The sequence below is a fragment of the Bos mutus genome, chromosome 13 (genome assembly GCF_027580195.1).
Source record: "Bos mutus isolate GX-2022 chromosome 13, NWIPB_WYAK_1.1, whole genome shotgun sequence".
Classification (NCBI taxonomy): Eukaryota; Metazoa; Chordata; class Mammalia; order Artiodactyla; family Bovidae; genus Bos; species Bos mutus.
In genome coordinates, this window is record NC_091629.1 from 73,707,931 (window position 1) to 73,735,511 (window position 27,581).

Here is a 27,581-nt window from a genome sequence, read left to right on the forward strand (position 1 = left end):
AATAAACAAAGATTGCAACATATGAAAATTGTCCCATTGTTAGATAATTATATGTCATCTGCTTTTAATTTTAAACAAATTACTGTTTTTAAGTAATGAAGTATAACACTTAATTCTCACAAATCAAAAGCCTATGTGTTGTTTTGGATTATTTTTGAGGGACTTTTTAACTTCCACTTAAATTCTGGTTCATTTAGTGGAGAGAGAGAAACATTCTTTAAGGGGTTAAAATAATTAAAAACATTTCCTACTCAAATGATCTCACAGGCATGAACCAATGACATCCTAAACGCAAGTCCTCTCGTGCTGCTGTGTCCAAGATCTGCATTACTTTTTTTAATCCACATGCAGGAACTGCTTTGGGTCACCTACTTTACAGAAGTCACAAGTGTGTTCCTGTTTTCCTGGGTAAGTGAAGCACATGCCATCCTAGGAAGGCTTCTAAATGCTGGTACTGTCAAATACAATAACAATAAATATAATGTTTCTAGTTCTAGTCTATACAATAAAATCGAAAAAGAGCAAATGTGGTCATAGTTCCAAAGAACTCTACCGTTAGAACTATGAGGAAAGATTCAGAAAGCTCGGATTACTGACCCTGGATAAAAGACCATACTAAATAGTTTCTGTAACTTAAAATTCCGACAGAGAGGATGATGAACACAGACAGCTTTTCTCACTATCTTTGCTGAAGACCATTTCAGCTTCATTTCCTGCCCCTTCTACATTTGCTCCTAGATGAGACTATCCCAGGTCATCTATTATCAACATGAGGGATCTCCAAAGCCCAGATTTCTCTGTTCACACATCCATTTACCTTTGGATGGAAATATCTCTGGATATCTTTGGATGGAAAGTTTCTTGAAAGAATTATCAAAGAGTCATCATATCTCAGCTTTTCTGCATTCCACCCAACACATACAAGCACACTCACATATACCACCATTGCCCCACCTCCACCACTTATTTTGTTAAATGATGCTTCTACCTGCTCAAAGCAGATAGATGCCAACGTCCACTTTTAACCCTTTTCCTTCCCATATCAATCCATCAGAATCTTTTATTGATTTGACTTCCTATCTCAGGAATCCATTATTTTCTCCATCTTTTCTGTCACTACGGTGGTTGAAGCCATCATTTTTTAGCTATACTGTTGCAAGGAGCTCCTAACTGGACCTATCTCTACTTTATCCTATATACTTCTGCTAGACTAGAATAATAACTCCAAAATTAAATCTGACCATATTCCCCTCTGTCGGGAGCAATTCAGTGAATGCCATCAGTTCTCTGTACCACAATGTTGACCACATCTGGTTCTGTGGAAGTGCTTTCTAACTTCCAAACCTGCTCTCTACTTTCCTCTCACTGCTTCCACTCTTTGAACATGTTAATTTTTTTATCCACATAATCTTTGCTTATCCTGAAGGCTCAGATGAGACAATGTTTCAGAAAACCTTACAGATTTCTCTGTTAGCTACTCAACAATCTAAATTCAATGCCGTGTGTCTGGACTCCCTCAGCATGCTCTGTGAATCATAGCATATTTAATTGTCTGTTAATTTAACCATTTCTCCCATTCAATCATTTGGTCAGGCATTATTTGCCATTAAATCCAGAATGCTCGGCACAGTGCCTATTACATAGCAGGCACGCAGCACTGTTTATAATAGCCATGACATGGAAGCAACCTAGATGTCCATCAGCAGATGAATGGATAAGAAAGCTGTGGTACATATACACAATGGAGTATTACTCAGCCATTAAAAAGAATACATTTGAATCAGTTCTAATGAGGTGGATGAAACTGGAGCCTATTATACAGAGTGAAGTAAGCCAGAAGGAAAAACACCAATACAGTATACTAACACATATATATGGAATTTAGAAAGATGGTAACAATAACCCTGTGTACAAGACAGCAAAAGAGACACTGATGTATAGAACTGTCTTATGGACTCTGTGGGAGAGGGAGAGGGTGGGAAGATTTGGGAGAATGGCATTGAAACATGTAAAATATCATGTATGAAACGAGATGCCAGTCCAGGTTTGATGCACAATACTGGATGCTTGGGGCTAGTGCACTGGGACGACCCAGAGGGATGGTATGGGGAGGGAGGAGGGAGGAGGGTTCAGGATGGGGAACACATGTATACCTGTGGTGGATTCATTTTGATATTTGGCAAAACTGATACAATTATGTAAAGTTTAAAAATAAAACAAAATTAAAAAAAATAAAATAAAATGTTGAATCAAACAGAATGAATAAAAGACACCAGTCTTGCATGAAGCAGGGCACTCAAAGCTGGTGCTCTGGGACAACTCAGATGGATGGGGTAGGTAAGGAGGTGGGAGGGGGTTTCAGGATGGTGGGACACATGTACACCTGTGGCTGATTCATGTCATTGTATGGCAAAAACCACCACCATATTGTAAAGTAATTGGTCTCCAATTAAATAATTTTAAGAAAAGAATGAACAACAAAAATAAATAAATTTTAAAAATCATAATTAAAAAAAAATAAGACACCAGTCTTAAAAATAAAAAATGTGTAAGGAGAATGCACAGGAATGCTGTAGATGGGCTAAAAGTGAAACTTTATCAACTAAAATAAATAAATACTAAAAACAATAAACAAAAATACAAAATTTAAGTATTTTTAAATTAAATTGCATTTTGATGTTGAGGATAAAGTCCTAAGTTCTGCTCCCCTCAAAATAGATTCTGAGGCAGATATGTGTGTACAGCACATTTATTGAGAGGTTATCTCAGGAACTTCGTTTATAAGGAAGCGAGAAAAGCAGGACTGAACAGAAGGGGAAGTTGAACTGCAGTGTGGTTGCAAGAGAGACCTCAGCTAATCCTACCAGCATGTTGAACCTGGGATAGCCCTGCAGAATTGGCCCCCATCAAGGCAATGGGGTGGGGCTTTTGTGCCCCTTCATAGCTGCAGTGTACACGCATGAGTGTAGGTCATGACCTTGGGAAGAGAGTTACTTTCGATTCCTATTGAAATAATCAGTTTTGAATAATCAGTAATCAACACTTTTAGCAACTGAGGGAATGAATGTCTCATTCCTGAAAAAAAAATGGGGGTGGTATAGATGTCTCAGTATATCTCAGACACCTAAAAACTTGACTGGTCCAGAGGGCCTCTGAATTTCCACAGAGTTTATCTCCTGCCCTCTGGGTTACACATGCCTTACTAAGGCTTGCCACATATTGCAGATTCATCTGATAAACACAGTACCATCAAGTAATAGACCAATGTGATATTCAGCAAAATATCCAGACAGTCCAGGCCTCTTCCAGGGAAAGACAGAGAGATTTAAATTTTAACTGCCATCTCACCCAACTGAATACAAAGGGCTTCTGTTCATCTTCCCGGATAGGGATGGGAAAGAATGTATTTGCCAGATCAATACCTTCAAACAATATACTTGGAGCTTAACTGAGTTTGTGGTAGACCTCTGTAATTCACCAGGGTTTATTTGGTTTTTATAGAGGTCCATCATCATTCACTTTGGCCCATCATCATTCACTTTGCTGTCACAAAGTTCAGTTCTGTAGCAGCATCTTTTCCATCAGCCTTGGCCAACAGAGAATAGGTACCTCTGAGCTCCTCAGAGATAATGGTGTCCCTCTCACTATTGATTCCATTATCACTTTGGTAAATGGAACACCCCCTAGGTCTCCCTGCAGAATATGACCATCTGGTTGGGTTTCCAGCCTTATGTGAATCTGATCTACCAAGGCAACTTCTTTCATCCACTGTCTACCACAGCAATTCTATTTTTCATTCTGTAGGCCATCACTGTCTCCAAGCTTCTAACACCCACCCCAGCAATATTTTAACATCATCTCCCAAAGTCACTGACAGGCTACTAAATTTCATATTATGGGAGAGCTTTCGCATATCCAACTTTATGTTCCAGTCATTTAGAACCAGCATCCTCCAGATCCAATTTCCCAAATACTCTCTTAGTTCTGGTCAGGACACGTTAGCTGGGGTCTATAGCTCTTTGCACTTTTGACTGTAGCATACCCAGCATTTCCTTGGCCGTGTTATTTTGTAAATTGATCCTAGATCTGAGTTTCATGACCTGGAAATTGGTTGAGTAAAGAAACTAAATTACAATTTAGTTGTGAAATAGGCCTACCCATCCTATATGAAGCTCTGGTATTGGGAGAGTCCTTCAGAGTGATTTCCCATCAAGGCAAGGAGATGTGGTTTATACTGTCTAAATTAATAGCCACTGAACCAAGCTAGGCCCAGGAGGCAGGAATGACCTTCAAGGGGGCTGTTGTCATTGATCAGTCACTAAGTCCTGTCTGACTCTTTGCAACCCATGGACAGGAGCATGCCAGTCTTCTCTATCCTCCAATAGACACCAAGTCCAACAGGATAACAAAGTTTTGTCAAGAGAACATGCTGGTCGTAGCAAACACCTTTATCCAACAGTCCAAGAGATGATTCTACACATGGATATCACCAGATGGTCAATATCAAAATCAGATTGATTATGTTCTTTGCAGCCACAGATGGCGATATTTTATACAGTCAGCAAAAACAAGACCTGGAGCTGACTGTGGTTCAGATAATGAACTCCTTATTGCAAAAATCAGACTTAAATTGAAGAAAGTAGGGAAAACCATTAGGCCATTCATGTATGACCTGGATCAAATCCCTTATGATTATACAGTGGAGGTGACAAACAAATTCAAGGGATTAAATCTGGTAGACAGAGTGCCTGAAGAACTATGGACAGAGGTCCAGAACATTGTACAGGAGGTAGTGACCAAAAGTATCCCCAAAAAAAGAAATTCAAGAAGGCAAAGTGGTGGTCTCAGGAGGCTTTGCAAATAACTGAGGGAAGAAGAGAAGTGAAAGGCAAGGGAGAAGGAGAAATATACACCCAACTGAATGCTGAGTTCCAGAGAAGGGCAAGGAAATATAAGAAGGCCTTCTTAAGTGAACAATGGAGAAGGCAATGGCACCCCACTCCAGTACTCTTGCCTGGAAAATCCCATGGATGGCGGAGCCTGGTAGGCTGCAGTCCATGGGGTCGCTAACAGTCAGACATGACTGAGTGACTTCACTTTCACTTTTCCCTTTCACGCGTTGGAGAAGGAAATGGCGGCCCACTCCAGTGTTCTTGCCTGGAGAATCCCAGGGATGGGGGAGCCTGGTGGGCTGCCATCTATGGGGTCCCACAGAGTCGGACACGACTGAAGCAACTTAGCAGCAGCAGCAGCAGCAAGTGAACAATGCAAAGAAATATAGGAAAATAATAGAATGGGAAAGACTAGAGATCTCCTCCAAAATATCAGAGATACCAAGGGAACATTTCATGCAAAGATGGGCATAATAAAGGACATAAAGAGTAAGGACCTAACAGAAGCAGAAGAGATTAAGAAGGGGTAGTAAGAATACACAGAAAAACTATACAAGAAAGGTCATAATGACCTGGATAAGCATAATGGTGTGGTCAGTCACCTAGAGCCAGATATCCTGGGGCATGAAGTCAAGTGGGCCTTAGGAAGCATTACTGTGAACAAAGCTAAGGGAGGTGACAGAATTCCAGCTGAGCTCTCTCAAATCCTAAAAGATGATGCTATTAAAGTGCTTCACTCAATATGTCAGCAAATTTGGAAAACTCAATAATGGCCACAGGACTGGAAAATGACAGTTTTCATTCTAATCCCAAAGAAGGGCAATTTCAAAGAACTACTGTATAATTGCATTCATTTCACATGGTAATTAAGATTATGCTCAGAATCCTTCAAGGTAGGCTTCCGTAATGTGTTAACTGAGAACTTCCAGATGTACAAGCTGGGTTTATAAAAGGCAGCGGAACCAGAGATCAAATTGCCAACATTCACTAGATCATGGAGAAAGCAAGGGAGCTCCAGAAAATCATTCTCTTCAGTCCATGGGGTCTCAAAGTTGGACAAGACTTAGCAACTGAACAACAACAACCAATAGAGAACCTGAGCTTGAGTCATCAGCAGATAACACTCCCAGTAATAGGGGAATGAGTGTCTCAGTTCCGAAATGGGGAGCTGAGTGGCACACCAGGGCATCCACTCCGGGTAGTATGCCAATGGGCCTAAAAATAATGAGGTAAATCTTTAAAATTCACCATTTCTCCCTTCTCTGACACCTGTGACATCTTTGACAGCTCTGGTATATTGGCTGTCACTTCATGTGTGTTATTTGCTCATTCGTGTTTGAGTCTTTGCAACGCCATTGACTGAAGCCCACCAGGCTCCTCTGTCCATGGGATTCTTCAGGCAAGAATGCTGAAGTGGGTTGACAGTTCCTCCTCCAGGGGATTTTCCCAATCCAGGACAGGTCTCCCATATTGCAGGCAGATTCCTTACTATCTGAGCCACCAGGGAAGCCACTTCATCAAGTCACCATTTTTAGGAAAGGAAATAGATGGACTGTAGGATTTGTCCTTCTTGCAAAGATGTAGTTCATCATGTTGTTCAGTCACTCAGTCACGTCCGACTCTTTGCAACCCTGCAGCACGCCAGACTTCCCTATTCACAGCTTCTAGTAATTTTAAAATGTAATGGTGTAGAGGTCTGCACAAAGAGTTGTCGTTTTTTTTTTTTTTTTTTTTAATGTAATAGTAGCAAAACTAATGCAAAACCGCCCATTCAAATGGCTGACATCATTTTGAACTGCTTATTGGACAATTTCTCAGAAAGTGCTTATCAACCTCTTTCTCATCATGCTATAGGGTTAAAGACTAAAGACACAGCCAAAAGCAAGTTTCAAGGGAATTAGTTGAGTTTTTACTATCTTTGTTGTTGCTGTTCAGTTGATGTCATGTCCAATAATTTGTGACCCCGTGAACTGCAGCACACCAGGCTTCCCTGTCTTTTACTATCTATCTCCCTGAGTTTGCTCAAACTTGTGTCCATCAAGTCAGTGATGCCATCCAACCTTTGAATCCTCTGTCAACCCCTTCTCCTCTTGCCCTCAGTCTTTCCCAGCATCAGAGTCTTTTCCAGTAAGTGTGCTCTTCAAATCAGGTGGCCAAAGTATTGGAGCTTCAGCTTCAGCACCAATCCTTCCAATGAATATTCAGGGTTGATTTCCTTTAGGATTGATCTCCTTGCTGTCCAAGGGACTCTCAAGAGTCTTCTCTAGCACCATAGTTCGAAAGCATCAATTCTTCCACGTTTAACCTTCTTTATGGTCCAACTCTCACATTCGTACATGACTACTGGAAAAACTATAGCTTTGACTATATGGACCTTGTCAGCAAAAAGAAGTCTCTGCTTTTTAATATTCTGTCTATGTTGGTCATAGCCATTCTTCTAAGGAGCAAGCATGTTTTAATTTTATGGCTGTCGTTACCATCCGCATTGATTTTGGAGCCCAATAAAATGAAATCTGACACTGCTTCCACATTTTACCCATCTCTTTGCAATGAAATGATAGGATCAGATGCCATGATCTTAGTTTTATGAATGTTGAGTTTTAAGCCAGCTTTTTCACTCTCCTCTTTCACCTTCATCAAGAGGCTCTTTAGCTCTTCTTTGTTTTCTGTCATCAAAGTAGTATTATCAGCATATCTAGGTTGTTGATATTTCTCCCAGCAATCTTTATTCCAGCATGTGATTCATCCAGCCTGGCATATTGCATGATATACTCTGCATATAAGTTAAATAAGCAGGGTGACAATATACAGCCTTGTTAGGAGGACAAGACTTTTTAGGAGGACAAGGTCCTCCTTTCCCAATTTGGAACCAGTCCATTGTTCCATGTCCTGTTCTAACTGTCACTTCTTGCCCTGCATACATGTTTCTCAGGAGGCATGTAATATGGTCTGGTATTCCCATCCCATCACCACACAGTTTGTTGTGATCCACACAGTCAAAGTTAATATATTTGTTACCCACTGAAATATATTTAGGGGCTTGATAACTCAAGAACAAATTAAATGTAAAATAAAATGTTAAATAATTAATAATACAATTTGAATAGCTCAGTTTGTTTTGTCAACCCTTCTCAAAGATTTCTACCTGCTTTTATCCTTTCCAGAGCCCCCTGAGTTCAGCAGGAGCTATTTTACACACACACCTATTTAAAGAAATGAAGACAGATACTAAATTACTTTGTCAAAACACACACAACTAAAAGCACATCTTCCCAAAGCCTGACCTCGGACTTTTCGCCTCAAAGCCAGTGTTATTTAGCTGTACCGTGTAGTCATCTATAAACATGGTATATAGTTGACCTTCAAAAGAACAGCTTATTTTTAATGTAACTAGAATCACATTTCCCAAGAGAGTCTATAAAGCAAATGAAAATTAATTGGAGCTTTTTTTTTTTTTTTTTTTTTTTTGAAAATGCAAAACACATCCACAGATCAGAATTTCTCTCCTCTGTAGGAAACCTCACTTGTTTTCATCCTTGAAGCAAACACTGTGGGAAAATTAGAAAAAGCTGGTTCAGCTGATTTAAAGTTATCTGAGCAAGAACATTTCCTATCTTATGCTGAGGCAGAAAATGCCTGAAGTTTCAAATTCTGCACATTGTTAGACTTTATTGAAACACAGGGCTGTGTGAGGTTTTAAAGAATTCATTGATACTTTTAAAGTTAGAGCAATTTCCATTTTTTTTAAAAGGAAGATCATTTCCTATCTTTTTATCTTGAAGAGATACTCTTCATAATGATGGTTATTACCCTAGCTACTTTCTACAGGCAAAAGAGGGACGGGAGCAGAACATCTGTAAACTTATCCCTACCCCACAATCCACGTGGATGCTAACTTCAAAGCAGAGAGAAGCCCTCATAAAAATTAAACACACTAATAATACTTCTTAATAATAGCACCTAACAATTATAAACGCTTTGCACTTTCAAAGCATTTTACAATCATTAATTAGTTTATCCACACAACATCCCTATGACCTATGCCAGTATTATTACCCTCATTTAAAAGATGAGAAAACTGAGATCCAAAACGATTAAGTACCTTGCCCAAGGTCACATAATGAATCAGTAATAGGATCTGTACCTGAATTCGTAGCACTCTCTCTCTCATTTTCAGGAGTAGCAGAGAATGTGGAGATTCTTGAGATCCACAAACCATCTGCTTGAACTACAAAGCTTGTCTCCACTCGCTAGTGGCACTCTCTTGTGTTCACTGATTTCTATAGCACAAAGGTAAGAAATTAAGAATCTTCCCTTTAAAACATCTAAATTCATAGTGAACGCATTCACAACAGCATGTTAAAAACATCGTGTGGTCTCCAATATCACTGTCCTTAGACAGATGAATCTGGTCTGCGGATGTTCTGTTTCTGTTCCATTGAAGGATGTTCTGTTTCTAGTACAGAAGGCGTTGCCACAGCAGCCTTACCCTATAGCTGTAATTAATACAGCCTCCTTGCTCCCAAGTGTGACTACCCACTAACACAGGAGTACCACAACCACTAGCCAAACGAACCAATCTGAGGTTATTTAGGTAACCTTTTTCTTCTCTCACTGATTGTAAAAAATTACCCCTGAGCTCTTTAACTTTGATGCTATATTAATCTACGTGAGTAAAAGGAAACAATTTTTTTAACTTTTGAAAATTTTCCCTAATATGCTCCCTATATCAATCAGTTAGAATAGTCTAGGATATGTTAAAGTAACAAACAATTTTTATATCTCAATGACATAGCACAAATGCACTACACTGGAACAACATGCCCATCTTAGTTGATGGAAGGGGTGGTGGTTCTCCATTTTCCCCTTCACTCAGAGATCCAGTCTGATAGAGCCTTAAGCATCTGAGTCACCCTGACAAGAAGAAAAAATGTTACAACTGCACACTGGCTCTTGAAGTTTCAACCTGGAAGTGACACATTAGCCTCACTCACGCTTCACTGACCAAAGCAAATTACATAACTGTGGCTAATTTGAGTGGGCAGAGAGGTGCTGTCCCACCATGTGTGCTGAGGAGGAGGATCAGAATACATAAGAACTGCAATAACGACTGTCATCAAATATTTGGCTCATTCGTCTTCCAGTCTACTTCCTGCTTCATCGTGATAAATGCCAGGGCTAGATCCTTTGGCCAAGGCGATGTGTTAAGAGTCCAGGCACAGTGTTGCCAATTTCCTCTGTCCCCTCCTGGCACGTTTCATATAGGGAGTTTGTGTGGGCCTGTATCTCCAGTACGGATGAGGTGTGGCAGTGTCCCTATGCAATCAGTAGCGAACTGTGGTAGAAACAGGAAATAGTCTTCTTGTTGTTGATACAAGTCCTGAGGTTCTGGGGTTGTTTGCTGTTTCAGGCTATTGTGAATAGTTCTGATTAGTACCTCATCTTTGATGACACCCAGATTTATCTCACTAAAGTCAAATGAAAAGCTTCATTATCAACAAGATCCAATTTCCATTATATGGAAAATAAAGTCTTTTCTCTCCTTCCTTCCTTTCCTCCTTTTTTTTTTTTTTTTTTTGAACACTGGAATCCTTCTAAAAAGACACTAGTTGGAGTGAGATTTTAGCATTAGAGATGTCCCACAAGTCATAGAATCATTTTAACAAGCAGCTCAAAGATGAGACTCAAAGTTCCAAGAATAAAGCTATTTGCTTCTGAGACAAAATACTTTCATGGTACTTGCTATCTAGAAACCTGTTTATCTTGTCACTTTCTGAAGCAGCAAGCAAATGAAGTCATGGCATCTTTACATGGTTGTGGGCATTGTTTTTCTTGCCAATTCCTTGGGCCTTAGATTTTCTTATTGTGATAAGTAATAAAATCAAGCATTCATTATGGTGCACCTATCCCTATGGTGCACCTGGCACTTTAAATGTACATACTGTCTTATTTCGGAGAAGGCAATGGCACCCACTCCAGTACTTTTGCCTGGAAAATCCCATGGATGGAGGAGCCTGGTAGGCTGCAGTCCATGGGGTCGCTAAAAGTCGGACTCAACTGAGCGACTTCACTTTCACTTTTCACTTTCATGCATTGGAGAAGGAAATGGCAACCCACTCCAGTGTTCTTGCCTGGAGAATCCCAGGGACAGGAGAGCCTGGTGGGCTGCCATCTATGGGGTCGCACAGAGTCAGACATGACTGAAGCGACTTAGCAGCAGCAACTGTCTTATTTAATCTTTTACATCATACAAGAGGTATTTTTCTTTATCCCACTTATAGATGAAGAAGCTAAAATTACAAGAGTTTGAACAATTTTGCCAGGACAGGCAGCTAAGGAGTCTCTGAGCCAGTATCAATCCCAGGTTTGGGTGGGATTAAGGCCCATCAGATTTCCTGCATCTCACTGCCTCAATTTCAAATGCTCAGCTCTTCACCATCTGAGTATATTCACCCTGGTGATGAGATCTCAGCACAGCAGCTGTGGTGGCAGAAATCTGGTGACTGACATGGAATGTGAGGATACAGAAGCAAAGATGCAGATCTTCAGGGTCCCACCCTGAACGTCCACGATTCTGCCCTGATTGAGAAGCACCTGTCAGATGCCAGATACCTCCACAGGAGGAACCCCGGGGGTTACACCACATGCCACTGACTGCCCCTACTCCTAATGTAACAGCTAACAGACACGGAACCCTGACCATAAACTGGGTTTCATTTTAATCCCTTTACATAATTAAACTCATTCAATCCTCACAACAATCTTATGAGATATGGTCCATTATTATCTACATTGCAGGAAAATTGAGGCTTAGTGAAGTAAGTGACTAGTTGAAGATCACACAGCAGGAATTTCCATATAGGCAATCTGGCTCCAGAACTTTTATACTTGAACATCCTGCTTTACTGACTCACAAACAAAACAAAACAAACAAACAAAAAATGATGGTGATCGGCAGGGAGAAGGTGGTGGGGGCACAGTCTGGGAGTTTGGGCCTGGATGTCCACACTACTGTGTTTAAAATAGATGCCCAACAAGGACCTACTGTATAGCACGGGGAACTCTGCTCAATATTCTGCAATAATCCAAATGGGAAAATACTTTGAAAAATCATAAAAAAATAAAATTAATTAAAAACAGATGAAGTCATGCTGTCTCATAAGGAAGGCAACTGTTATTCTGTATTCCCCTTGGCTCTTGCTCATCAGTTTACCCACAGGACCTTCTAAGTACGAGGCATTATTTTAGGTACTTGGGATAAACTGGTGAAGCAAACAGTCATGGGGGTGGATTGCATGCCTTCTAGTGATGTTGGGTAAATCATTACTCAGACTGTTAGCTCCCATATCGCTTTAGTCAGGACATTCTTCTTTACCTAAAATAAGGGGGATTGGAGACACTTCCCTTCATGGTTCCCGTCAGCTCCAAGACTCTGAATCCCAGCTGGGTACAATTCCCCACCTGCACAGATAAGCACCACAGAGCTCCCTCTTCGCTTCATTATTGTGAGGCTCTGACTGAAGTCATTTGGAAAAGGCTCTCCTCTCCTGAATGTCATTTACAAGGACTCGGAGTTTCAGTACCAGGTAGAATTCAAATTCAGCAGAGTCTCACAGCATCTTGGCTCTATTACTAAGCAAAGAAAGTAGATTTTCTTTTAATTTGCTAGACATAAAAATTGATGAGAGAGTAGTTGTGTGAACTAGTTCTTTAAATGGAAAACGGCTTAGTAAAAAGAATCGTTATTTATTATCCTTTAATGTGACTTCTAATGTAAGTACTGCTAAGCATCTTGATCTAAATGGGTCTTGCCTTTGGTTTCTTGGTCTTTAGATTAAAGAACAATTCTTGCAGAAAAGCAGAGGAGGGTAGCACGCATCTATCTTTGCTAATAGATAGAGAATGCTTTATGTTTCCCCATAGATCAGGTGCAGAATCATATTCACCAGTCTGAGAACAGAATTTGTTTTAATGACAGAGAGAGAAGGGTAAAGTCTCAAACATAAGCTCATCACTGATACTGGAGGCAAGCAAGTGATAAATTATCACGGTGAGTCATTATTCCAAGAGATTTCTTGTAAACATTAACCAACAAAGGAGGAAAGATTGGCCACTTGGAAATATACACTAATGACTTGGGACGAAATATAAATCATTTCAAAGAATTGCACTGAATCTTCAAGTTAGGGAAGAGAGAGAAAGAGACAGGGAGAGAGAGAGGCAAGAAGAGTGAGTTACCAAGCAAACCGAGACCGAGTTCTAATCACAGCCATGTAAGTGTTCACACTGACAATGTCAAACAAGGTTGTTCAGGTAACGAGACTGGATAATATATGACTAGGAACTTCCCAACAAGCTTGATTTATCTTCCTTTGAGAAATATTTGGGGACCATAAGCAGGTAAATGCTAAACTGGAATTTCTTTGCAAAGCAATAAAATACCCATGGCTGATTCATGTTGATGTATGGCAGAGGCCAACACGATATTATAAAGCAATTATTCTCCAATAAAAAAATAATAATTTAAAAAAAGAGAGAGAGACTCTCAAGTGTCTGTACCTCAATGACTTTCTTAAAAGAGTTCAGGATGGGCAGGGAGATAATTCAGCATTCTCTGCCTTCACGGAGCGACCAGCTGGGAACCAATGCTATTGCAACACAATTCATTTCGATATAAGGTTCAGTTAAGCTCTTCTTAAATGAAACACCATAGACATTAAGATAAAGTAGGAAAAGTTATTCCATAATAAAAAAAATGCCAGATAATCAGTCCATCCATTTCATTTCTGTGGGGGAGAGAAATCGTAACCATGTTAAGGCATACTATGTCCCACAGTTTAGTCCCCCATAAGTCAATGTTTAGAAGCTTGCAGGATCTCCTTCCAAGGTTAAGAAGCTCCAAGTGTGGCTTAATTTTCCATTCCGTTCAAATCCTGAAAGTGCTGGTCCTCAAAATTAAATCATTGAGGGTGACCTTACACTTAACATAATATTCAGAGGCTCAGAAATCCTCTTGCTTAAAATAATACCGTGTGCTGAAATGTGTTTTAAAAGAGCCAGAGTCTAAATCTGTCACTATAGATTCTTCCAGAGTAGATAATAGATATTTGGAGCAACCAACCCTGTGGTATAATTGACTAGTTGTGGCAGAAAATGGGGAATACGGAGGAGGATAAATACTCTGAGAGTTTAAAAGAGAAGGCTGGCATCCTGGGAACAGACATCAGGTATCTCACAGCTTTACCAAGCACCAGGTAGGACAGCGCTCTGACCCGACTGGGCCCAGACCACTGATGTGCTTTCCTTTAGCCACCAGGACAAAATGGCCCAATGTTGTCAGGAAGTCCTCAGACAGTAACACAAGAATCAAGGATGCAAGTCAGCCTGAACAAGGTGCGTTCATGTTCTCCTAATGCCCGATGCAAAACCTTGGCCGCGTTTGTCTCTTCGGTCCTAATAACAGGTCAGAGTCACTGCCCTTTCTGAACTGCTTCTCCAGCATGATGCCTTTCCTCACGGTAGCCATCCCCGACCTGCTAACCACCCACACCATCTTGAGTTCCGTCAGCTATCAAGCCTGTGGGTCTCATCTCCACACTGCCTCCTAAACCCATTCAGTCTTCCCATTCTCTGCCTACCTGTCACAGGTACCCCCACCTTAGGCAGGTCCTTGATGTACAGTTTCATTGGCTTGCTCCCCAATAAGCCTGACTTCAAGCTCTGGCCCTTCCTGTACCTACATATCACTACCTGATTGATCTTGCTAAAGCACACTGGTCCACACTGGTCTTCTCCCTGCTCCTGAATGGCAATCAAATTAAGCTTCCACTGTTTATCCTGGGCTTCTAGACACAAGATTCTGAACAAACTTATAACTGTAGATTTCCCCTTCTTTAACTCTGTTGTTACCTTAAATACTCTGCACCTCATCCCAGCCTCTTGAAATATTAACTATCTACTTCAGAAAGCAGTCTCTCACTTCACCTTCGGTTCTTCTCTCTCCCCTTAAGTAAATGTGACTTCTCCCTTCTTTGAGTCAGAGCAGTCTTTTTGGTTGTTAGAATTAATCTCTGGCATTGCATATGGTGATACTGTAATGCTCTTCCCAAATCCCCCATTAGGAATGAAGGATGTATTCCCCTATCGGTTGGGAAAGCTACCAGAAGACACCCTGAGCTGTCACGTCTATTTGCGGATGGCTTCAGCTAAAGAAACGTGTTTTACCAAGCGTCTTCCAGCCCCTGTATCCAAGTACTGATCAACATGGAAGAACAAAAACAGCCCTTTTGAGACAGGTAGGACCTGAACCCTGGGACCTGAGACTCTTGGCTGTGGTATTTGCACCCGGACAAACGTCTCCTGAGCAACAACATACAAGGAAACTACAAGAGACTAAATATAATTGGGTGCGTGTAGAGTTGGGGCGAATTATAAACAACAGATACAAAAAGACCAGAAATCCAACTGCTACTTCTGAGGAGTGAGGAGCAAAATCAGGTTGATCCATGCATGATCCCTGCATTTAGCACCACCAAGGGGATGGGCAGACCACCCGAGCCACCCCTCTGGCCTAACCCCCGATAAGGAAGCACCTTGCCTCCAACTAAGGGAGAGAGCAAAGGAGCCTGTGACTTGTTCTCCTTCCCCACAGCTCCCCATAAGGCCTTGCCTGAATTTCTTGTCTGGCCTCTTATCAATCTCTGTTGATTAAGGAGACCAAGAACTCTGGTCATTCACACAACATGCAGCCCAACTTGAGACAGTTCTGAAGGGCTCTTTGTGGGGTTGTCTGGACACTCTGTTGGAAATACAGTGAAATGTAACTTTTTCTCCCTGCCCAATCATGCTTCTCCATGGCCCTCCCATCCTCTCACCACTCAAGCAGAGTTGTTGAGCCCAAGAGCACTTCAACACAAACGGGCTGCATGCTCCATCTTACCGGCAGTCTGTTAGGGAATCTGAATTGCAACAGGGCACTTAATCATGGCCAGTTTTCCTACTATTAACGTCATGTTTGTGTTTATTCGTGTTCCCCATCACACACTAGGCTATAAACTCTTCAGAACAGGGACTGGGTTTTCACATTGTGTATGCCTGCAGCAGTTAGCCTAGTAAATCAAGACTCAGAACTGTGAAGCATGCATAAATGAATAAACGAGGGAATAAATAATTAAGGCTTAAAATCAGCACCTCTGTGGTGCTGCAACATCTTTACACATCTAAAGAATCATCAGCATGTTTTCCTTAATTGATACGTATTTAATGAGTGTTAGTTACAAATAAGACCCTGAGATAGCTGCTCTGAGGAGTGTATTAATAAAAGTAATGTTCTCCCTGCCCTCAGGAAGTTTATCATTTAGTCAGCAGGATAATTACAGCCCACATTTGTAGTTGTGGTTCTCAGCTTTGTCTGCTCATTAGTGTCACCCAAAGAGTTTGCATGACTCTCACTTCTGGTACCCACATCCAAAGACTCAGATTTAGTAGATCTGGTGCGTGGCCTCGGCCACAAGCTCATTAGGTGATTCGAATGTGTCACAAAGTTGAGAACCATGGAATTATGAAGAGCTTATGTGTTCTAAGTACTGTTCTAAGTACTTAGCTTAAATTAACTAGTTTAATCTTTATAACAACATTAAGAAGACAATGTTATAAGTATTATCATTTTATAGACAAAGAAATTAAGGCAAAGAAGAGAGAAGCCATTTGTCCAAGGTCTGGTTGATCTGGTGTGGAGTTAAGAGTTCAAACCCCCACACCCAGGCTCCGAGTATGTGGCTATTCTGCATCACATTTAACAAAGTTAAATGCAAACTAATTTACGTTGAGTATTATAGCTTTATATAAATGTTTTACCACCTTAAAATTGGGAGTACTCAGTGGTGGAAACAACAACATAAACTTCTGACATCTGGATTGTCCTTTGACTCTACTAGAATAAGAAGAAAACCTAATCTCATTTTTAAGGGAGGCTAAGAATAAGGATGAGTCTACATAGGCAGATGGGGTGAAAATAAGCTAGATAAATAAATTGTTCAGTGCTGTGCAACTTAGGACTAAAATTGATTCTTATTTAACTGTGTTGTAGAAAATGGAATACCTTTTTGTAGTTTCTTAAAACTATTGTTCTACTGGGTTAATTAACTGTCTAGAGCTTCCCAAGTGGTTTAGGGCCAGGAGGCTCAATGCAGGAGATGCAGGAGACGTGGGTTCAATCCCTGGGTTGGGAAGACCCACTGAAGGGGAAAAGGGCAAACCGCTCCAACAGTCTTGCTGGGAAAATCCCATGAACAGAGCAGCCTGGCCGGCTATAGTGCATGGGGTTACAAAGAGTCAGATATGACTTAATGACTGAGCACCCACACAGATAATTTAAAGATACTCCCTCCTTCATGTCCAGAAAGTAGCAACAAGCAAAAAAGGAAAAAGAAATAATGGAAACCATGGGAACAAGACAAAAACAGTGGGGTGTCCTTTTTCCACTGTATTTTCTTTGTTTCCTTAACACTTCACTCTTTTTGTTATCAACTTTTGCTTATTTCCCAAGTTAACATACCAGAATATAGTGTCAAATAAATAATTGTATCCTTAAGTTGCGGTATTCCTCTCAATTGGTCTCATCCTCACTTGCCAAGCCCTTTTTATCTCCCATTCAGTCCTTCCTGTTACCTTCTGTCTTTCCTTGTATACATTAACAAATGCTTCCCAGGTGGCTCAGTGCTAAAGAAGCCGCCTGCCAAGCAGGAGATGCAGGTTCCATCCCTGGGTCAGGATAATCCCCTGGAGAAGGAAATAGCAACCCACTTCAGTATTCTCATCTGGGAAATCCCATGGACAGAGGGGTCTGGCAGGCTACAGTCCATGGGGTCGCAAAGGAGTGGGACATGACTGAGCGGCTCAACAACATTAACAAATAGAAACAGAAGCTTCTCCCTGCCCCCAAATAAATCAGTCCATCACAGTGAAATAAAATAACAGAAAAAGATGTCTATAAAGCTCTGTTAAGCTTAGAGCATGGTTTTATGGAAGCCATGTGGATGATAACCTATTCTCCCGGCTTCATACTTGTATTTTCAAAGCATAGATGTACCTTAGACCTCAAATGATAGAGCTAGAGGAAGCTACAATAACCAAGTTCAAACATTCATCTTTTCGAAATTTGGCTTGAACATAAACCCCTGATTTTTAATATAATTTCTACTATGTCACTGCTTTTAATACTTTTTAAAATGTTAGGCTCAAAATTAATATTTGAAAATAACTCCCTAGATTTCCAATAAGACTTATAAAACTCAAAACAGTTTTAAGTTCTTCCTCAGGAAGATTAAAGAACTCAGAACATATATAATACAACTCAGAATATTTACAATAGCCCTGTAAATGCATATAAGAAATGAAGTACAAAACTGAAAATAAAATGGGAAATAGATAGGGGTATAAAAAGATGATATAGATATATAATAGGATGATTTCTAAGTCGCTTCAGTCATTTCTGACCCTTTGCGACCCTATGAACTATAGTCCTCCAGGCTCCTCTGTCCATGGGATTCTTCAGGGAAGAAAACTGGAGTGGGTTGTGATGCCCTTCTCTAGGGGATCTTCATGATCCAGGGATTGAACTCACGTCTCATACATCTCCTGCACTAGTAGGAGAGTTTTTTCTTACAACTAGTGCCGCATAGGAAGCCCATATAATAGGGCACACATGTTTTTTATTAAGTGCACACATTTTTTATTAAGTAGTAGTAAATTTTTTTGTTGTTTTGCAAACCCAAAACTTCTGCACTTTTATATTACTTTTATACTTTATTTTAACTAATTATAAAGAACATTTTAAAATTCACAATAATCAGAACTATTTTAAGAACTATTTCACTCCCAGCATGATTAGTTTAGGATCACCCACTTCATAGCATATTAAACATATTAAAATATCCATATTAATACAGTCTTACAGGTAAGTTGAGTTGAGCTGCAATTCGGCAACTGAAATAGAGCAATATTATGCAATATAATTTTATATTTTTTTTTTTGTGTGTGTGTATCATATGCACCTCCACCCTGACTGCACTCTCAGATATTTTCATAGGCCCATAATCAATGTGTATGATTTACTTGGTGGGAAATTACAATGCAACATAATATTTATTCCAATATTCATTAAAGTCTTGAATCGTCAGAAAAGTCGAAAGCAATCAATAACCAAAATGCGGGAAGCCACCTATAATGAATAGAATGTTTCCTAATTTTGCAAGGTTCATACAGTTTCAAAATCAGGCTTCTGGATCTTTCCTTTTATATTATCTATCTATAAGTGGGGATAAAAAGCTTGTGGTCTACTGCTGAGAATTAACTACTTGATAAATGAGGACTATGTTAATTATATTTAACTGATCTCCCCCCTTAGTGTTTAAACATCTGGCTAGATAATTTGCACCTAAAAATCTCTACAAACAACACACAGTTCTTAACAGAACTGTGAGCCCAGTGTTTTTAAATGCCAAGTTGATTAAAACTGAAAAATCCAAGGCAAGCTAGAATTTTAAAAGACCGTAATTCTACTTCCTTTCACATATAATAATCTCCTACCTCTTGCCTTTTAGAAACATTGACATTGTTTACATTTTAAATGTTAGATGAGTACCTGCATAATCCACTATGTAATTTAAAATCACACATTTTTAAAGGTAGCTAATTTGAGAACAGAGAAAATATTAGACAGCTAAACGAACTAAAGCATGTATTTTTTAAAAAGTTTAGTATTTAAGCCATAATACTATACTTTCAAATGTTCTGATTTCCCTACAGCTGAAGGCCAAATTTAAGATAAGAATGCTACTCAGATTTACTAAGAATGAAGAAGCAAGGCCCTGTGTTATCACAGGTCAGAGTCCTGGGTGCAGACGACAGAGGGTCTTCAGCGCACGAGGCCCTGGGCCAGGACCTTGTGTACAGCACAGATTTGAGATGCTACCTTTTTTGTCCCTCTGAAGGCTCAAGCCTTGTTGTTGCTTTTTGTTTGTTTTTCTTTTATATAAGATGTAATAATTAGGCAAATTATGACCGAAACAAACACAGGTCATTACCAATCTCTGCACATAACAAAGAAGACTCCAAACAGGACCAATGCAGTTTAATAACCAGTAACCCTGAATTTTTATCAGGCTTGTTCAAGAAATAATAATTGCAAACATTTGTCTTTTACTATATGCTAGACATTCTTCTAACGTTTGACTAATATTGTTCATTTAAACCTCAAAACTAGGTACTGTTTATTTATCATCATTTTACAGATAAGGAAATATAAGTACAAAATGGCTATAAAATTTGTCTAAGTTCTTATAGTTATTAAGAAACTTGGCTAGGGTTTGAAACCAGGCAATTTGGCACCATAAGCCACGTTCTCAACCACCATATGAAAAACTCTAAAGACTGGTATTCCAAAAATGTAAGTCTAGAAGAAATGCAGTCCCACCAAAGACTTTTATGAAACTCCTAAAAAGTACTTTTAAAAAATGCTTATGAAATGAGTCTTCATTACAAAATCAACTATACTTTGGCTTTTTCTGATCTAATGCCTGAATTAGAAACCATACCAACAACCGTGTCTCGCACACCTTGATGATCACAAAGAATACTACTACTAATAAAAATAACATATTTGCAGGTTTGTACCATTTCAAAGCACCTTCATTTGAATCCAACTATTTTATCATTTGCTTTTATTTTATTATCTCTTTTCACATGCATTACCTTGCAAAACACACACACAAAACCAAAACCTCAACCCATACTAGATCTAACTGATTAAAATCTGTCATTCTGTATCTTCAGGATCACTTACAATACATAACAGGAAAAAGAAACTGTGTACTGCCCCCCAAATATAATACCTACAACAAGTAAATTCTGTATTTATTCAGGAATAAAAGACATTTCTTTTCAGCATTCAAAGAATAACTATTTATGAATTTATCCCAACACTATTACCAACCTGAGAAATAAACACATCTGTGAGTAAAAAAGAAACCCCAGGTAGAAACGGAAAATTACCAGAAGAACTCAGATTACAATAAAATGTAGGAGGAACTGAAAAATGACAAATACTTTATTCATCAAGAAAAATAAAACTAAAGACTATATTGTATTTTCTTGGAAAAGGAAGTAAAAAAATCTCCATGGCCATTTTACCTATGCATTAATGTGAGACATTTAGATCCAATACAGTATCAGGCTTCCCTGGTGGCGCAGATGGTAAAGAATCTGCCTGCAATGTGGGAGACCTGGGTTCCATGCCTGGGTTGGGAAGATGCCCTGGAGGAGGGCGTGGCAACCCACTCCAGTATTCTGGCCTGGAGAGTCCCATGGACTGAGGAGCCTGGCGGGCTACAGTCCTTGGGGTGACAGAGCTGGACATACCTGAGCGACTGAGCACAGTATAGAAGGTCCATGTTAGATGAAACAAATGTGTCTCAGAGAAGTTGCTTATCAAATTATATTTTAAATTCTCTGTTTATTTCTTAAAGATATCTTACGTGAAGCCCCTTCCCAAAGTAAATAATGCATCTTATTAATTTTGTTTTGTTGTTGCTATTGTTCATTTGTTTACCAGATCAGATTTTCTCAATTTAAAGCACATTTGCATTCGGTTACAAAAAAAAGTCTGCTTATTGCTGCCTGAAATGTAAGGATAAGAGAGTGTTATAAGACCCTTCAGTATACGCAGGCTTTAGGCTAACTTTAGGAAATAAAAGGAGAGAGGAACAGAAACCTCTTAGTAATTTACTGGAAAGATGTTAAGTTTCTTTCTTTCTTTCTTTCTTTTTTTCTGGGTAAATTCCATATATTAAAACACAGATCCTTGGAATTCTCTCTCCAGTGTAGGAAAAGAAGCTTCATTCTCTTCCATGGCACATGATTCCAGCCAGCCACGTTACCTTCATGAGTCAAAGATCAAAGGCAGATGCTGCAACATGAGGATGCCTGTTTCCATATAAATCCACCATCTTTCAGGAACCACAATTCTGAACACATGATTTACTGAGAATTGGTCATCTGTATAATCTTCATCTACATAAGCACTTTTGCAAAAAAAAAAAAAAAGAAAAATGTAAAGTCACAAGAGGGGAGAGAGGTGACCTTTAAGGACTCCCCCAAATGCCTGCAGCATCTTAAACCAGCCCGTTCTCCCAAAAGGATTCCCTATCTCAGTAAATGGCAGTATCAGCTTTCTAACTGTTGAAGCTTCAAACCCAGGAATCACCTTGTTATCTCGTCAATACAACAGCAACTATTAGCAGTTCAGCTTCTCTAATAGGATGGAGGAGCCTAGTAGGCTGCCGTCTATGGGGTCACACAGAGTTGGACACGACTGAAGCCACTTAGCAGCAGCAGCAGCAATACATTTTGAATCTTCCAATTTCTCTGTTTTTAATGTTCAACTCTAACTAAAACCACCACCATCATTCATTTCTTCAAAAGGCTCTTAATGCATTTCACCTACTTTCACTTTTGTCCCCCACATGATCTTTTTAAAACCTTACGTGAGAACATGCTAATTCTTCTGTTCCCATACAATTATGTAAAGGTAAAAATAAAATAAAATTTAAAAAATAAAATAAAATAAAACACGAATATTCAAGAGAAAGAAAAAAAAAAAAAAGCATCTAATGGTGGCCCACTGCAATCACAGTGAAATCAAACTGCTGCTTTTTGTGGCACACAGACCTTCCCTAACTGCAACTTCATGGAGTACCACTCTCAGTAAATTCTAGTTCCTGCCACATTGGCCTTCTCACTGCCATTGAGCAAAACTAACTTATTCACACTTTCTATCACACACCTCCCTTAGATCTTTCTTTTTATCAACTCAGACGTTAGAGAAACCTCTGATTTCTGTCTAAAGTAGCAATCAACTGTCCTCCAATCATGCTGCCCAATTATCTATTTTATTTATAGCATCTTTGACTGTTTGAAATTATATTATTCATACACTTGGTTGCTGATAATGGTGCTAGTTGTAAGGAATCTGCCTGCGAATAGAGGAGAAGATCCCTTGGAGTAGGAAATGGCAACACACTCCAGAATCCTTGCCTGGGAAACCCCATGGACAGAGGAGCCTGGTGGGCTACAGTCCATGGGGTCATGAAGAGTCAGACACGACTGAGCAAGCTTGCATGCGTACACTGATTGTTTACACTTGTCACTCGCCCAACCCACCCGCTTTCAGAAGGTGCACCCCATGAGATCAGGGACCTTGCTCTCTTAATCACTACTATTCCAGCACCCAGCAAAAGTCTTAGCTCAGCATCAGTGACCAACAAATACAGCAAAATGAAAGAGATGCAAAGTAAAATTCAGAGAAACATGTGGCCAGGGATTATCCTGGCCCTCAGCTATAAAGCTATCACAATGGCAGCACTACCTCTCCCTACAGAAACCTCTAAAACACAGAAGAGTTACCTCACAGAAGGTGGTTCTCAGTTGGGGAGGCAGGAATGATTTTGCCTTCAGGGCATTTTTAGCTATACAGTAATCCAAGTCTAAGCCCCAACCAGTAATGCTGAAGAAGCTGAAGTTCAGCGGTTCTATGAAGACTTACAAGACCTTTTAGAACTAACACACAAAAAAGATGTCCTTTTCATTATAGGGGACTGGAATGCAAAAGTAGGAAGTCAAGAAACACCTGGAGTAACAGGCAAATTTGGCCTTGGAATACGGAATGAATCAGGGCAAAGGCTAATAGAGTTTTGTCAAGAGAACGCACTGGTCATAGCAAATACTCTCTTCCAACAACACAAGAGAAGACTCTACACATGGACATCACCAGATGGTCAACACCGAAATCAGATTGATTATATTCTTTGCAGCCAAAGATGGAGAAGCTCTATACAGTCAGCAAAAAAAAGACCAGGAGCTGACTGTGGCTCAGATCATGAACTCCTTATTGCCAAATTCAGACTTAAATTGAAGAAAGTAGGGAAAACCACTAGACCATTCAGGTATGACCTAAATCAAATCCCTTATGATTATACAGTGGAAGTGAGAAATAGATTTAAGGGCCTAGATCTGATAGATAGAGTGCCTCATGAACTATGGAATGAGGTTCGTGACATTGTACAGGAGACAGGGATCAAGACCATCCCCGTGGAAAAGAAATGCAAAAAAGCAAAATGGCTGTCTGGGGAGGCCTTACAAATAGCTGTGAAAAGAAGAGAAGCGAAAAGCAAAGGAGAAAAGGAAAGATACACCCATCTGAATGCAGAGTTCCAAAGAATAGCAAGAAGAGATAAGAAAGCCTTCTTCAGTGATCAATGCAAAGAAATAGAGGAGAACAACAGAATGGGAAATACTAGAGATCTCTTCAAAAAAATTAGTTATACCAAAGGAACATTTCATGCAAAGATGGGCTCGATAAAGGACAGAAATGGTATGGACCTAACAGAAGCAGAAGATATTAAGAAGAGATGGCAGGAATACACAGAAGAACTGTACAAAAAAGATCTTCATGACCCAGACAATCATGATGGTGTAATCACTGACGTAGAGCCAGACATCTTAGGATGTGAAGTCAAGTGGGCCTTAGAAAGGCATCACTACGAACAAAGCTAGTGGAGGGGATGCAATTCCAGTTGAGCTCTTTCAAATCCTGAAAGATGATGCTGTGAAAGTGCTGCACTCAATATGGCAGCAAATTAAGAAAACTCAGCAGTGGCCACAGGACTGGAAAAGGTCAGTTTTCATTCCAAATAAAGGCAATGCCAAAGAATGCTCAAACTACCGCACAATTGTACTCATCTCACATGCTAGTAAAGTAATGCTCAAAATTCTCCAAGCCAGGCTTCAGCAATATGTGAACCGTGAACATCCTGATGTTCAAGCTGGTTTTAGAAAAGGAAGAGGAACCAGAGATCAAATTGCCAATATCCGCTGGATCATGGAAAAAAGCAAGAGAGTTCCAGAAAAACATCTATTTCTACTTTATTGACTATGCCAAAGCCTTTGACTGTGTGGATCACAATAAACTGTGGACAATTCTGAAAGTGATGGGAATACCAGACCACCTGATCTGCCTCTTGAGATTTGTATGCAGGTCAGGAAGCAACAGTTAGAACTGGACATGGAACAACAGACTGGTTCCAAGTAGGAAAAGGAGTACGTCAAGGCTGTATATTGTCACCCTGCTTATTCAACTTATATGCAGAGTACATCATGAGAAATGCTGGGCTGGAAGAAGCACAAGCTGGAATCAAGATTGCTAGGAGAAATATCAATAACCTCAGATATGCAGATGACACCACCCTTATGGCAGAAAGTGAAAAAGAACTACAAAGCCTCTTGATGAAAGTGAAAGTGGAGAGTTAAAAAGTTGGCTTAAAGCTCAACATTCAGAAAATGAAGATCATGGCATCCAGTCCCGTCACTTCATGGCAAATAGATGGGGAAACAGTGGAAACAGTGTCAGACTTTATTTTTCTGGGCTCCAAAATCATTGCAGATGGTGACTGCAGCCATGAAATTAAAAGACACTTACTCCTTGGAAGGAAAGTTATGACCAACCTAGATAGCATATTCAAAAGCAGAGACATCACTTTGCCAACAAGGTTCGTCTAGTCAAGGCTATGGTTTTTCCTGTGGTCACGTATGGATGTGAGAGTTGGACTGTGAAGAAGGCTGAGCACTGAAGAATTGATGCTTTTGAACTGTGGTGTTGAAGAAGACTCTTGAGAGTCCCTTGGACTGCAAGGAGATCCAACCAGTCCATTCTAAAGGAGATCAGCCCTGGGATTTCTTTGGAAGGAATGATGCTAAAGCTGAAACTCCAGTACTTTGGCCACCTCATGCGAAGAGTTGACTCATTGGTAAAGTCTCTGATGCTGGGAAGGATTGGGGGCAGGAGGAGAAGGGGACGACAGAGGATGAGATGGCTGGATGGCATCACTGACTCGATGGACATGAGTCTGAGTGAACTCCGGGAGTTGGTGATGGACAGGGAGGCCTGGCGTGCTGCGATTCATGGGGTCGCAAAGAGTTGGACATGACTGAGCGACTAAACTGAACTGAGAGATAATTTTCCTTGTCACAACTGGGGGGAAGAGGGAGTACCCATGGTTATCTAGTGGGTACAGACTAGGAAAGCTGCTAACTTTCTGCAGTGTCCAGGACAGCCCTGGACAACAAAGATTTCCCCAACCCAAAATATTAATAGTGCTGACACTGAGAAAACTGCTTTATAGTCCTCACTTGTACCTGAATTTTTACACCTGGCATTGTAGGAAAAACTTGGAATGCGAAATGTTTTTTTTTAGTTCCTTTACTTGGTAATTAGCAAAAGGGCATTACTCTGATATTTATGGATGCTAAGGGGGAACAACACAAAGTCCTCACAGTGTGTTATAGGGTAAAAACATCATATATCATTGGTAGGTATTTTCCAAATAATGTTAACAACAATGACTAAAAACAATTTGACTGGCTGCCATGGAAAAGAAATCCCTTTGTTCCTTCATCTTCTGCTTCTGTTCTTTATTCTCTTCTTTCCATAGCCTTTAAGTGTGAGCTTTCACTATTCCTTGGGGGATCCTCTGAACTCAGAGATAAAAACTATGACATGGATTTATTGATTTACTGTCCCCCATAAATAGGTACCATACATACAAGAGTTCTAGCAAAGGATCATTCTAGCCTAACTGTTGTGTGGTATTGATTGCAAAGGAAATCTACATTTTATTTGAGGAAGGAAATATATTGTGTCATTAGTAGAAATAAAAAGCATTATGTGTAGGAATTCAGGAAACATGTCTCGGTTGGCAAAACATGGTAAGAAATGGACAACATAAAGAGGGAGGGGACTGCAAACAGTTTACACTGCCATTATCACAAGAGCAGGGTGAGAACAGAGCTGAAGATCACAGAATGCTGGTGCAGTTGAAATGAAACCATCCTCCTCTGCCCTTCTCTTCATTATACCAGTCCTTAGCCCCCTCTTTGTGCTAATAAAGGCTGAAGACTCATTCAAGACCTGTAGGGCCAGTTGTGTTTATAATTCAGACTTTCTTGGGTTTTAGAGAGGTAATCTAGTGCAAATAACACAGGCTACATGCCACCTTGAGAGGACTCTGGGGATTACAGAATCCATCCCCATAGTTACAATGGGGATTTACAATATTACAATATTCTGTAATCAAGTGCATTTATACTTTGGTAGTCTGACATTTGAATATTCACATTGAATATCATAAATAATAAATGTAAATGCTTCATATTAATTATGGAAATATTTTTGTTCTTAGAACATTTGGGGTATGAAAACAAAATTTCAGAATTGCAGATTAAGGACTTTCAGTCTTCAATAGTAAAATGAGAAACATATGTAATAAAATAAACTGCCATTAGCTTCACTTTGAAAGACAGATGGGAAAAGACCTGGAGAGAATGAGCAGGCAGTAAATAGAGGGTAAATTCACATGGGGTGAACTTGGGTGACCATTTCTCTCATCTGGAAAACAGGTGTCTCAGAGTTTGCATCCTTTCAGTTGACAATATTAGGTAATGAAAATAAATTTCAATTTGAATGTCTGCTACCTCAGCAGTCCTATGGGGATCCATCTCAATATGAAAAGGCCCTGAGGCTGGGAAATGAATATAAAACCCCTATTGGCTCTTCTTGCTGTTTAGGTTCTTTCCTGT

The 27,581-nt window shown here is 39.9% G+C and overlaps 1 protein-coding gene across 1 annotated transcript in view; it reads right to left on the reverse strand.

Moving 5' to 3' along the window:
* MACROD2 (mono-ADP ribosylhydrolase 2) overlaps nucleotides 1–27,581 on the reverse strand; it is a 2,305,531-nt gene that overhangs the window by 1,601,287 nt on the left and 676,663 nt on the right. The window lies entirely within an intron of this gene.